Source organism: Oryzias melastigma, unplaced genomic scaffold (genome assembly GCF_002922805.2).
Source record: "Oryzias melastigma strain HK-1 unplaced genomic scaffold, ASM292280v2 sc00232, whole genome shotgun sequence".
Lineage (NCBI taxonomy): Eukaryota > Metazoa > Chordata > Actinopteri > Beloniformes > Adrianichthyidae > Oryzias > Oryzias melastigma.
Genome location: NW_023416885.1, coordinates 582,038 through 592,603, shown reverse-complemented (window position 1 = coordinate 592,603; position 10,566 = coordinate 582,038). Strand labels below are relative to the sequence as shown.

At 39.7% G+C, this 10,566-nt stretch overlaps 1 non-coding gene across 1 annotated transcript; it reads left to right on the top strand.

The window, feature by feature from the left end:
* The first annotated feature begins 10,166 nt into the window (after positions 1–10,166).
* LOC112141440 lies at positions 10,167–10,285 on the top strand. The gene has a single exon (XR_002918396.1). It is a non-coding gene; the product is annotated as a 5S ribosomal RNA (ribosomal RNA).
* Positions 10,286–10,566: the final 281 nt, after the last annotated feature.

Sequence of the window (10,566 nt, the reverse complement as noted above, 5' to 3'; positions counted from 1 at the left end):
TTTCATATGATTTTTTTGAACCCTCCCTTTGACATTTTTCAAGGTTCCTTTTGTAGCACTGCCACATATGTATGTGTTTTTAAGAGAATAGGAATGTTTACTGATAAAAAATATATCTATATGTCAGTAATGACTTTCCATGTGTTAACCCAACTTAAAAAGGTCTAGTATGTATGGTTTTTTTCTTGAGTTTATGCTTGAATGGTGGTGGACTTTTTACTACATTTAGTCATTTGGACTACAAACATGGCTACCAGGGGACTTCCTGTCGCACAGGTGTACCACTGATGACAAACATTTCAAAAGGGAAGCGAGTCTCTGGGCTGGGACAGGCCTGAATAGAGTGGGGATTCCGGAGCCAGCCACTCACAACGTCAACTGCTGCAGAAAACCTTTTAATATGGACTACCGAGACATTGGAAAAGAGTACCATTCAATGGAAGAAGGTGGAATTCCAACTGCTATTTGATGAGACCTTCCCATTCTTCATCAACGGACATCCGGTAAGCTTCTTTTAACTTCCTCTTTGATGATTTTCATGCTTTCTTTGACATTTCTCGTGAGTTTTTTAACCCTATTTTTGATGATTTTCACGTTTCTTTTGATCTTTTGTATGTTTCTTTTATCTTTTTATCTTTCCCTTTGATGTCTGTCCTGTTTTCTGTGATCCTTTGTATGCCCTTTTATCTTCCCCTTTGTTTTTCATGTTTTCTTTGACAATTCTTGTGATTTTTTTTTAACGCTTCTTTTGACATTTTTCACATTTCTTTTGATCTTTCGTATGTTTCTTTTATCTTTCCCTTTGATGTTTTTCCTGTTTTCTGTGATCCTTTGTATTCTCTTTTTATCTTACTCTTTGTTGTTTTTCATGTTTTCTTTGATCATTCTCAAGATTTTTTTTCAACCCCCAATTTGACATTTTTAAAATTTTCTTTGATCTTATATATGTTTCTTTTATCTTTTCGTTTGATGTTTTTCCTGTTTGTGGGATTCATTGTATGCTCCTTTTGTCTTCTTCTTTGATGTTTTTTATGTTTTCTTTAATTTTTCTCATGATTTTTTAACCCTCCCTTTAAATTTTTCAAGTTTGTTTGATCTCTTGTATGTTTCTTTTATCGTTCCCTTTGATAATTTTCCTGTTTCCTGTGATCCTTTGTATTTTTCCTATTATTTTCCTCTTTGATGTTTTTCATTTCTTCTTTGATATTTCTCATTATTTTTTTGAACCCTCCCTTTGACATTTTTCAAGGTTCCTTTTGTAGCACTGCCACATATGTTTGTTTTTTGAACAGAATAGGATTGTTTACTGATAAAAAAATATATGTATATGTCAGCAATGACTTTCATGTGTTAACCCAACTTAAAAAGGTCTAGTATGTATGTTTTTTTTCTTGAGTTTATGCTTGAATGGTGGTGGACTTTTTACTACATTTAGTCATTTGGACTACAAACATGGCTACCAGGGGACTTCCTGTCGCACAGGTGTACCACTGATGACAAACATTTCAAAAGGGAAGCGAGTCTCTGGGCTGGGACAGGCCTGAATAGAGTGGGGATTCCGGAGCCAGCCACTCACAACGTCAACTGCTGCAAAAAACCTTATAATATGGACTTTATATCTTTCCCTTTGATGTTTGTCCTGTTTTCTGTGATCATTTGTATGCCCTTTTGTCTTCCCCTTTGATGTTTTTCATGTTTTGTTTAACAATTCTTGTGATTTTTTTTTTAACGCTCTTTTTGACATTTTTCACATTTCTTTTGATCTTTCGTATGTTTCTTTTATCTTTCCCTGTGATATTTGTCCTGTTTACTTTGATCCTTTTTATGTTATTATCTTCCTTTTTTCTTTCCTTTTTTCATGCTTTCTTTGATATTTCTCGTGAGTTTTTTAACCCTATTTTATGATGATTTTCATCTCTATTTCATTTATTACTGTAGTTCAGCAGAGGAGGAAAAGATTTGGTCCTGACAAAAAATGAACATGAAAGTGTAATGGAAATTTAATTTTTGATGTTTTTTTAATTTTATTTTACTGAACGTTGATCGAAGTTTTGAATTTAAAATGCCCTTCACTTCCACTTGGGCTTTTGTTAGGCATTTTATGTTACAGTCTTTTATTGTCAAGAAAGTTTATCTCAATACAATGTTACAAAATAAAGTATTTTTGATGAAAACTATTTATTTTGTCATTCTTGTTTTCATAATTAATGTAGAACAGCTAAATTCCACGAACCACACATGTTTTTCCTTAAAAAAAGGCCACATGTAAATTTGCGATTAATCGCGAGTTAACTCTGGACAAAATGCGATTAATCGCAATTAAAAATTTTAATCGCCTGACAGCTCTAGTTAATTCTATTAATTTTAGTCGACTAAATTAGAGTAGATATTTAGTCGACTAAAATATAGAATAAAGGTAAAGCATTTTAATGAAATTTACTATGATCACATGAATAAAAGACAAAATTTTACTTATTCGTAAAAAAATGTTTTACTTCACTTTTCTGTCCAAACTTGTAATTTCTGGGAATTCAGCTTCAACTTAAAACACATTAAAAGAAAAAAATAATTTTAAATCCATCCACGCAGCCGCGCTATAAAAAAAGTCATGTGCCCGTATTACACGGTTTACAGCAGAGCATGAAACTCGGTGGAAGAGCTTTCTGTTGGAGCATTAGAACGTCAGATGTGCTTGGAGTAAAACGAAAAAGAGAAATAAAATTCTATTAAAAAAAACTACATATTCTATCAGTGCATATTTGTACTAATAATCTGTTATTTATTATGTCCTTTCTAAAAAGAAATGTTTAGAGTTTTCAATAATGAAGTTAAATAAAGTCATTTAAAAGAATAAATGAGTCCATAATTCCAGGCCTTAGACAGAAAATGCTTGTTCTACATGTCACCCTCTATTACCCCAAGGAGAGTTTTGTGCTTTTACTGTATAGTTTTTGATAAAATAGTAGTCAAACTTTGCATTTTTGACGAGAAATATGTTACGATGGTCATATTTGAATGTAAATAAATAGTTTGGTCCACAATTCCAGGCCTTGGACACTGTGGGACTCACAAGGAAAGGACATTTTACAGTAAAATATTGATTAAAACTAGAAAAAAGCATCCAAAGTGAACCTAAGTTGCTGAACCCGATAGATCTGATCAAACTTTAATATTGTAGAGTGATTTGGACCACTTAGGTATAAAAACCTGAAAGCTGTTGATGAAAATCGCGTACATTTATAGTAAATAAAATGATTAAAAAAAAAGGAAAAAAGCATCCAAAGTGAATCTAAGTTGCTGACCCCGATAGATATTAGTCAATTTCTTCATTCTAGACTGATTTGGGCCAATTTGGTATAAAAACATAAAAGCTATTAAAGAAAAACTGGAAATTGTACATTTGAGGGGGTGTTGCTGGCGCCCCCAAGTGGCCAAGGAAAGAACTGAACACGGAAAGGACCCCTAGTGGTCGAGGGAGGGACTCACAAGGAAAGGAAATTTTCTATTTTTAATCAATATTTTACTGTAAAAAGCATCCAAAGTGAACCTAAGTTGCTGAGCCCGATAGATCTGATCAAACTTTAATATTGTAGAGTGATTTAGACCAATTAGTTTAAGTTTAAGTTTATTAAATTTATATGGCGCCTTAAAATGACCTCAGTCAAACAAGGCGCCGCACATTAAAGTTCAAAGAACAATAAAATCACAGCTAAAAAGTAAAAAAAAAGATACAAATAGAAATAAATTACATTACATAAAATACATAAAAACACCAGATAAGAACAAAGATAAAACAATAAACAATAAAACACACCAGCAGAACAGAGTCTCATACAGTGTCAAATGCCTGGCGGTAAAAATGGGTTTTAAGAAGTTTTTTAAAAATGGACAGTGAGGATGCCTGCCGAATGCTCAGTGGTAAAGCGTTCCACAGCTTCGGTGCACAGATTGAAAATGCTCGTTCCCCCCTGAGCTTCCTCTTGGACCTCGGTACCTCCAGGAGAAGATGATCAGCTGACCTGAGGCTCCGGGTCGGGGTGTAGGGACAGAGAAGCTCAGAGAGGTACGGCGGTGCACAGTTGTTTAAAGATTTAAAAACAAATAAAAGAATCTTAAAATTAATTCTAAAATTCACAGGCAACCAGTGAAGGGTAGCCAGGATGGGGGTGATGTAGTCCCTCTTACGCGCTCCAACCAGAACCCGAGCCGCAGCGTTCTGGACCAGCTGGAGACGTGAGAGGGATGACTGGCTAACTCCAAAAATAAGAGAGTTACAGTAACCCAGCCAGGATGTGATAAAAGCATGGATTACTGTCTCAAAATGATGTTTAGATAAAAATGGTTTGACCTTCACCAGCTGCCTCAGATAAAAGAAGCTGGATTTTACCACTGAGCTAATCTGACCATCAAGTTTAAAATCACTGTCCATCTTAAAACCCAGATTTGACATGGACTGTCTGAGATGAGGAGTCAAAGGACCCAGCTCCACTGAGGAGGGGTCACGGGAGCTGCTACGACCAAACACCATCACTTCCGTTTTATCATCATTAAAACTTAAAAAGCTGAGGGCCATCCAGTCTTTGATGTCTTGGAGACAAGGCAGTAGTGTTGTAACAGAGCCTCCTTTCCTTATTGGTAAACAAATCTGACTATCGTCAGCGTAACAGTGAAAGGAGACTCCGTGTTTTCTGAGGATGGAACCCAGAGGAAGGAGGTACAGAGAGAATTAAAGCCGCAAGCGGCGTTGGATGGCCCGCAGTCGCTCCCCGCCCTCGTCACCCACTCCCTCGCCGCCCTCTCCCTCACCGCCCTCTCCCTCAACGCCCGCCCTCTCCCTCGCCGCCCGCTCATATGCACCAACGCCGCGCTCGCTGCCCGCCCCTACGCACCATCGCCGCCCTTGAAGCTGACCTTTGACCGAACTCATCTGCTAAGCAGCCACTATGCACCACTAACCCCCCCTCCCCTTACTGTAAAGCTTTAACTTGGGATGTAAGTGAGAAATTGCTTAAAAAGGCACTTTTTTCAAAATGGCGCCTTTTCTGTTAGTGTTATCTCCATAGCAACCATTTTATGTTTTGTTCGCCTGAGGTCACCGAACAGATTGACATTAGTTTCACAAGAATCGGCCAAAGTACATTTTTGGATCTCCTTAGCAACGGATGTTATTTGCTAACCACGCCCACATTCCTTAGATGGTCATATTCTATGATATTATACCTGTTAAAGCTTAAGCCTGGGATCAACATATTAAAATCTCATTGCAATGCATTGAAATATGAGCGTGTATTAAGACTACGCCACTTTTGCGAGCTCGCCATGCGCACGCCGTTTAAAATCTATAGCTTGTAATACCATATGTTTTATCCCAAAAGCTTCCCAATGATGCCAAAAGCGTTTGGAAACGTTTGATAAATATCCCTAAAAGTTATATTTATTTAAAGCTAGTGCTAACAGTGGTTTTTTTGGACAAATCAAGATGGCGGCCCTTCACAAGGTCAACGGTCAACGAAACTTTAGGGGTCGTTGAAGACTAACGCCAGTGGCATGTGGGTCAAATTTCGTAAAAATCGGACTAACAAAAGCTACGTTCCAACTTTGTAAAATTCACAAAATGTCAGATTTCGAAACAAAATGGCCGCCAAGTGGTAGGTTGTGGAGCCATCCCATAATAATCTAAAATTTAGCCATGGATATATCCAATAAGGCTACGTTGGTTTCGTTTGCGAATTGCGAACATTTTTTTTTATTTTGCTGAGTCAGCAGTTTTTTTCGCAACGGTTTTTTGCGTACCAGGGCCGCATTTTAGGCATTATGGTTTCGAAAGTTACGTTGTTTCGTTCAGCTTGAGCCTCCGCATGCGTGAATACCCTTTTTGCGCAAATCGCCCAAAATATGTGCGAGCTAGCTAAAACCGTAGCGGTTGCGACCTCGCCACACGCACGCCATTCAAATTCTACAACTTTTAATTCCAACATTTTTCTCACAGTACATTCCCATTTATGGCCAGTGATGTGACATATCAATTGATAAAACCCCCTAGGAGGTATTTCTTTTTGTAGCTTGCAGTAAAAGTGCTTTTTTTCAACTTTTAAAGATGGCGGCGTCTTCCCAAGGTCAAAGCTCAATGAAACTTCTTGGGTCGTTGTAGACTCAAGCTGATGACATGATTTAGAAGTTTCGTGAAAATCGGACCAACCAAAGTTTTGTTTTCCCATACTGTTGAAAACCGTGAAAAACGCCATTTTTCTGATTTCGGCGCAAGATGGCCGTCAAGCCGTAGGCTTGGCGGCCATCTAATGATTTCAAATGTTCCAGGGCTTATCCCCGACACGTGGCATAAGCTTTCGTTTGCGTATCTCGAAATATTTTTTTTTTGGCCCCATAAACAATTTTCGGCCCATTCATTTTTTTGACGAGAACGCTCGCCGTGATGTCATCATTTTGGGCGGGGTCACGCGCAACATGCCAAAAATTCATTTTCAATTTTCCCTAGGTGTGATAAAATTTTGAGGTACTTTTCGTTCATGTGGCGGGGGTGTAATTTTGGCTCAAAGGCGCAGAAAGATAGAATGTTAAAGCAAAAACAATATGGTCCTTGCAGTCAGTAGACTGCTGCTGCGGGCCATAATAAAAGTGGTCCTAGAATAGAGCCCTGTGGAACCCCAAACAACAGTGGAGCAGTTGAGGAGTAGGATCCAGACATGCTCACACAGACAGTCCTGTCAGTTAAATACGATCTAAGCCAGTCGAGTGCGGTACCTCAAATTCCAGCCAAACCCTTCAACCTGGACAGTAAAAGATTGTGGTCCACAGTGTTGAATGCTGCGGACAAGTCCAGCAAAAGAAGGACAACAAAGTTTCCGTCATCAGTTGCCCGGAAGATGTCATTAAAAACCCTCAGCAGCGCAGATTCTGTGCTGTGACGGGTTTTAAAACCAGACTGGAACTTCTCCAGGACATCGTTCTCAGTTAAAAAGGATTGCAACTGTAGATACACCACTTTCTCCAAAATTTTTGAAAGAAAGGGTAACCTTGAGATGGGTCTAAAATTGGCTAAAACAGAGTTGTCAAGGTTTGGCTTTTTTATCAAAGGTTTAATAACAGCATGTTTAAAACTTGTGGGTACCACACCCGTTGACAAACTAGTGTTAATAACAGTGAGAATCAACTGCCCTATGCTGGTGAAGATTTGTTTTAAAAAGCGAGGGGGGACAGCATCCAGAGGAGAGCCTGATGGTTTCATGTGACTGACAATGTCTTCTAGAAAAGACAGAGTCACAGGCTCAAACGACTGGAGCATTTTTTTTTGCATTTTCCATTCCATATTTTTGGAGGATTGTTTCAATGATGCAGTTCTTCTCTTTGTCTTGAACAACAGAAATGCCTAGGATGTAAGATAACTCCCCCATGTCTTTCATTCTGTAGCGTTTCTTGAGAGCCAGTTTCAGCTTTTTCATGCTCTCAGTTGACTCTGTTATCAAGATCAAGTCATCCACATAAACAGCAAGTATCTCCAACTCAGGTGAAGACTTCACAAACACACAGGGGTCTGCTGTGCTTTGCTTAAATCCAAGGTCCTTCATGAACTCTGTGAATGCTTTGCTCCAACAGCGAGGAGACTGCTTTAGTCCACATGTAGGTTATTATGTATCGCAAACGACAATAATGTACGGATTGAACTGAATCGCACCACAGGTGAAAAGGTTTCATCATAGTCAGAACCGTATAACTGTGAGTATCCCTTGGCAACAAGTCTGCACTTGTATCTCTCCACTTCTCCGTCACTTTGATGTTTGACTTTGAACACCACTTTGATCCTATGAGTCTTTTGTCTTTTGGTAACTCCACCAAGTCCCATGTCTTGTTTTCCAAAAGTGACTGATATTCTAAATCAGCTGCATCCTGCCATTCTTTTGCATTGGGACTCATCAATGCTTCTTTCAGGGTACTTGGTTCTGTAACACAACATACATTAGCATAATGATCAACAGTCATCACATCAGCGTACTCATCATATCCAAATCGCTTTGGTGCTTTTCAAACTCTTTCTCCTCTTTTTGCAGTGTCCACAAAAGTTATCTCATTGTCCTGTGTTTCTTTTTCGGCTGTGTTCAAGGTTACTTCGTTTTCTGAAGAGAAGACCTCTTCTTCCTGGTTTTGGCCAAAGTCTGATTCATTGAAAATCACATCCCGACGAATCAGGATCTTTCTTATTTTTTCATCAAACAAACGATAGCCTTTTGCATTGTTTGCATATCCCACAAACCTGAGTTTAACAGCTTTCTTGTCAAGTTTTCTCCTCTCTTCATCCGGTACATATGCATAAGCAACACAACCAAACACTCTCATATGACTGAGATCTGTTTTTTTGCCACACCATCGCTGGTAAGGTGTCTCTTTCTTCAGAACAGATGTGGGCAGCCTGTTCTGTATGTATGCTGCAGTTGCCACAGCCTCTGCCCAGTACATCTTTGGTAACTTAGCATGTGACAACATGCTTCTCGCTGCTTCCACCAGTGTTCTGTTTTTTCTTTCTGCAACACCATTTTGCTGAGGTGAGTGAGGTACAGTCATCTCATGGTGAATGCCTTGAGTCTTCAAATATTCTTGAAATTCTTTTGATGTGTACTCACCACCATTGTCTGTCCTCAGTCGTATTACTCTTCTTCCACATTCATTTGAGAAGATCTTTTCAAACTCCTTGAATCTGCTGAGGACCTCATTTTTGTGTTTCATGAAGTACACTTTACAGCATCAAGAGTAGTCATCTATAAAAGTTACAAAGTACTTTGCTCCTCCAATAGATTCAGTCTGCATGGGTCCACAGACATCACTATGAATCAGGTGCATCTTGCATTTGGAACGAATTTTTCCCACTGCCTTGTATGGTTTTCTCGCCAACTTGCCTTCTACACAGCCCTCACAGAAAGAAGGTTCCTTTTCTGTAGAGTAGTCCACTCCCTTCACTAAGTCTTTCAGTTCTCTCAGCTTAGTGGTAAGACCGAGGCGCTGGTGCCAAAGGCTAGCTGCTACTGATGCACTTGTTGCAGCATGCTGTGCAGATGAAGCTCCTTCCACATCCAGCTGGTACAGACCGTCAGGTCTTTGTGTTCCCATTCCTTGTAGAGTTCCATCTTCACCACGTATGTAGCAACGTGACCTTTTGAACTGTACAGCATTTCCTTTCTTTGTTGCTGCTCCCACTGAGAAAAGATTTCCAGAAAGTTTTGGAACATAAAGAACATCAAACATGGTGGCATTTTTTAATCTGCTCACTTTAAATGTCATTCTCATTTTTACATTGCCAAGTCCCAGGGCTTCAACCACCCTGCCATCACCAAGTTTCACAGACTGTGTTTCTGTAAATTGTTGGTAGTCTTGAAGAATGTTTTTATCACACGTCATGTGCTTTGATGCTCCAGAATCAATCAGCCAAACAGATTGTTGTGGACTGTCAGATGTATTTTCCTCTTCAGCAATGAATGCACTCTCAGATGAGTCTCCTGCATCCTCACATATCATGCTTTTGGCCTTGTGATTTTTGTTTCTCTTTTTCCAGCTCGGACAATCACGCTTTATGTGACCTTCTTTACCACACTTGTAACACCTCCAAGAGCTTCTTTCAGCTCCCACTGTCTTACAGTTGGGTTTGTGTGGACATGGGTGATGCACTACTTGATGCAGCACAGATGGAGTTAGCATTAGCATTCATTCGCTTTTGTTCTTCATTTATCAATGCTTGCTGAACAAACGTCAGAGTTAGCGTGTCCATTTTTGTTTCAAGAGCCGTAACTATTGTTGTATAACTTGATGGCAAACTCCCCAGCAGTGTTACGATCTGATCTGCAAATGCCTAATCCTACTCCCTGGATGGCTGAAACTTTCTTGATTGAAAACCTGTTGTTGTGGACTATTTGTACTGCAAGTGTGTGCGTTTCAAAAGCTGTTTGGGGGGCTGCTGGGTTTTTCTCCACATTCAGGAGGACACAGATGAAGAGGGTGAGGCAGGAAAAAAGGAAAACGTGGCTGCACAGCTGAACCTTGTGCCGCTGATTGGCTTGCTCATCCAGGTACATGGCCTAGAGCTGCGAGCCAGTGTGTTTCCGGACTTTCCAAAGCTAGAGCGTACTGGTTTGCCGGGCGTGGTTTTGACACTTCTAGCAGCTTACGGCCACACCGCCCTGAGCGCGCCTGATCTCGTCTGATCTCGGAAGCTAAGCAGGGTTGGGTCTGGTTAGTACTTGGATGGGAGACCGCCTGGGAATACCAGATGCTGTAAGTTTTCAAACTCTTTCTGTCCACCACTAGAGGGCCTTACACTTTTCAAAAAGCAACAGCGCGTCCACTTGTGCTTCTTTTTTTTCTTCTAATCCTATATCTTTCTTTCTTTCTTTTTTTTTTATGCAGAGATAATTCTGTCACGCTTCACCCAATGTGCTCATTGACCTTCAGAGCCGTCAGCATTAAGGTGCAAATGCCTAATCCTACTCCCTGGATGGCTGAAACTTTCTTGATTGAAAACCTGTTGTTGTGGACTATTTCTACTGCAAGTGTGTGTGTTTC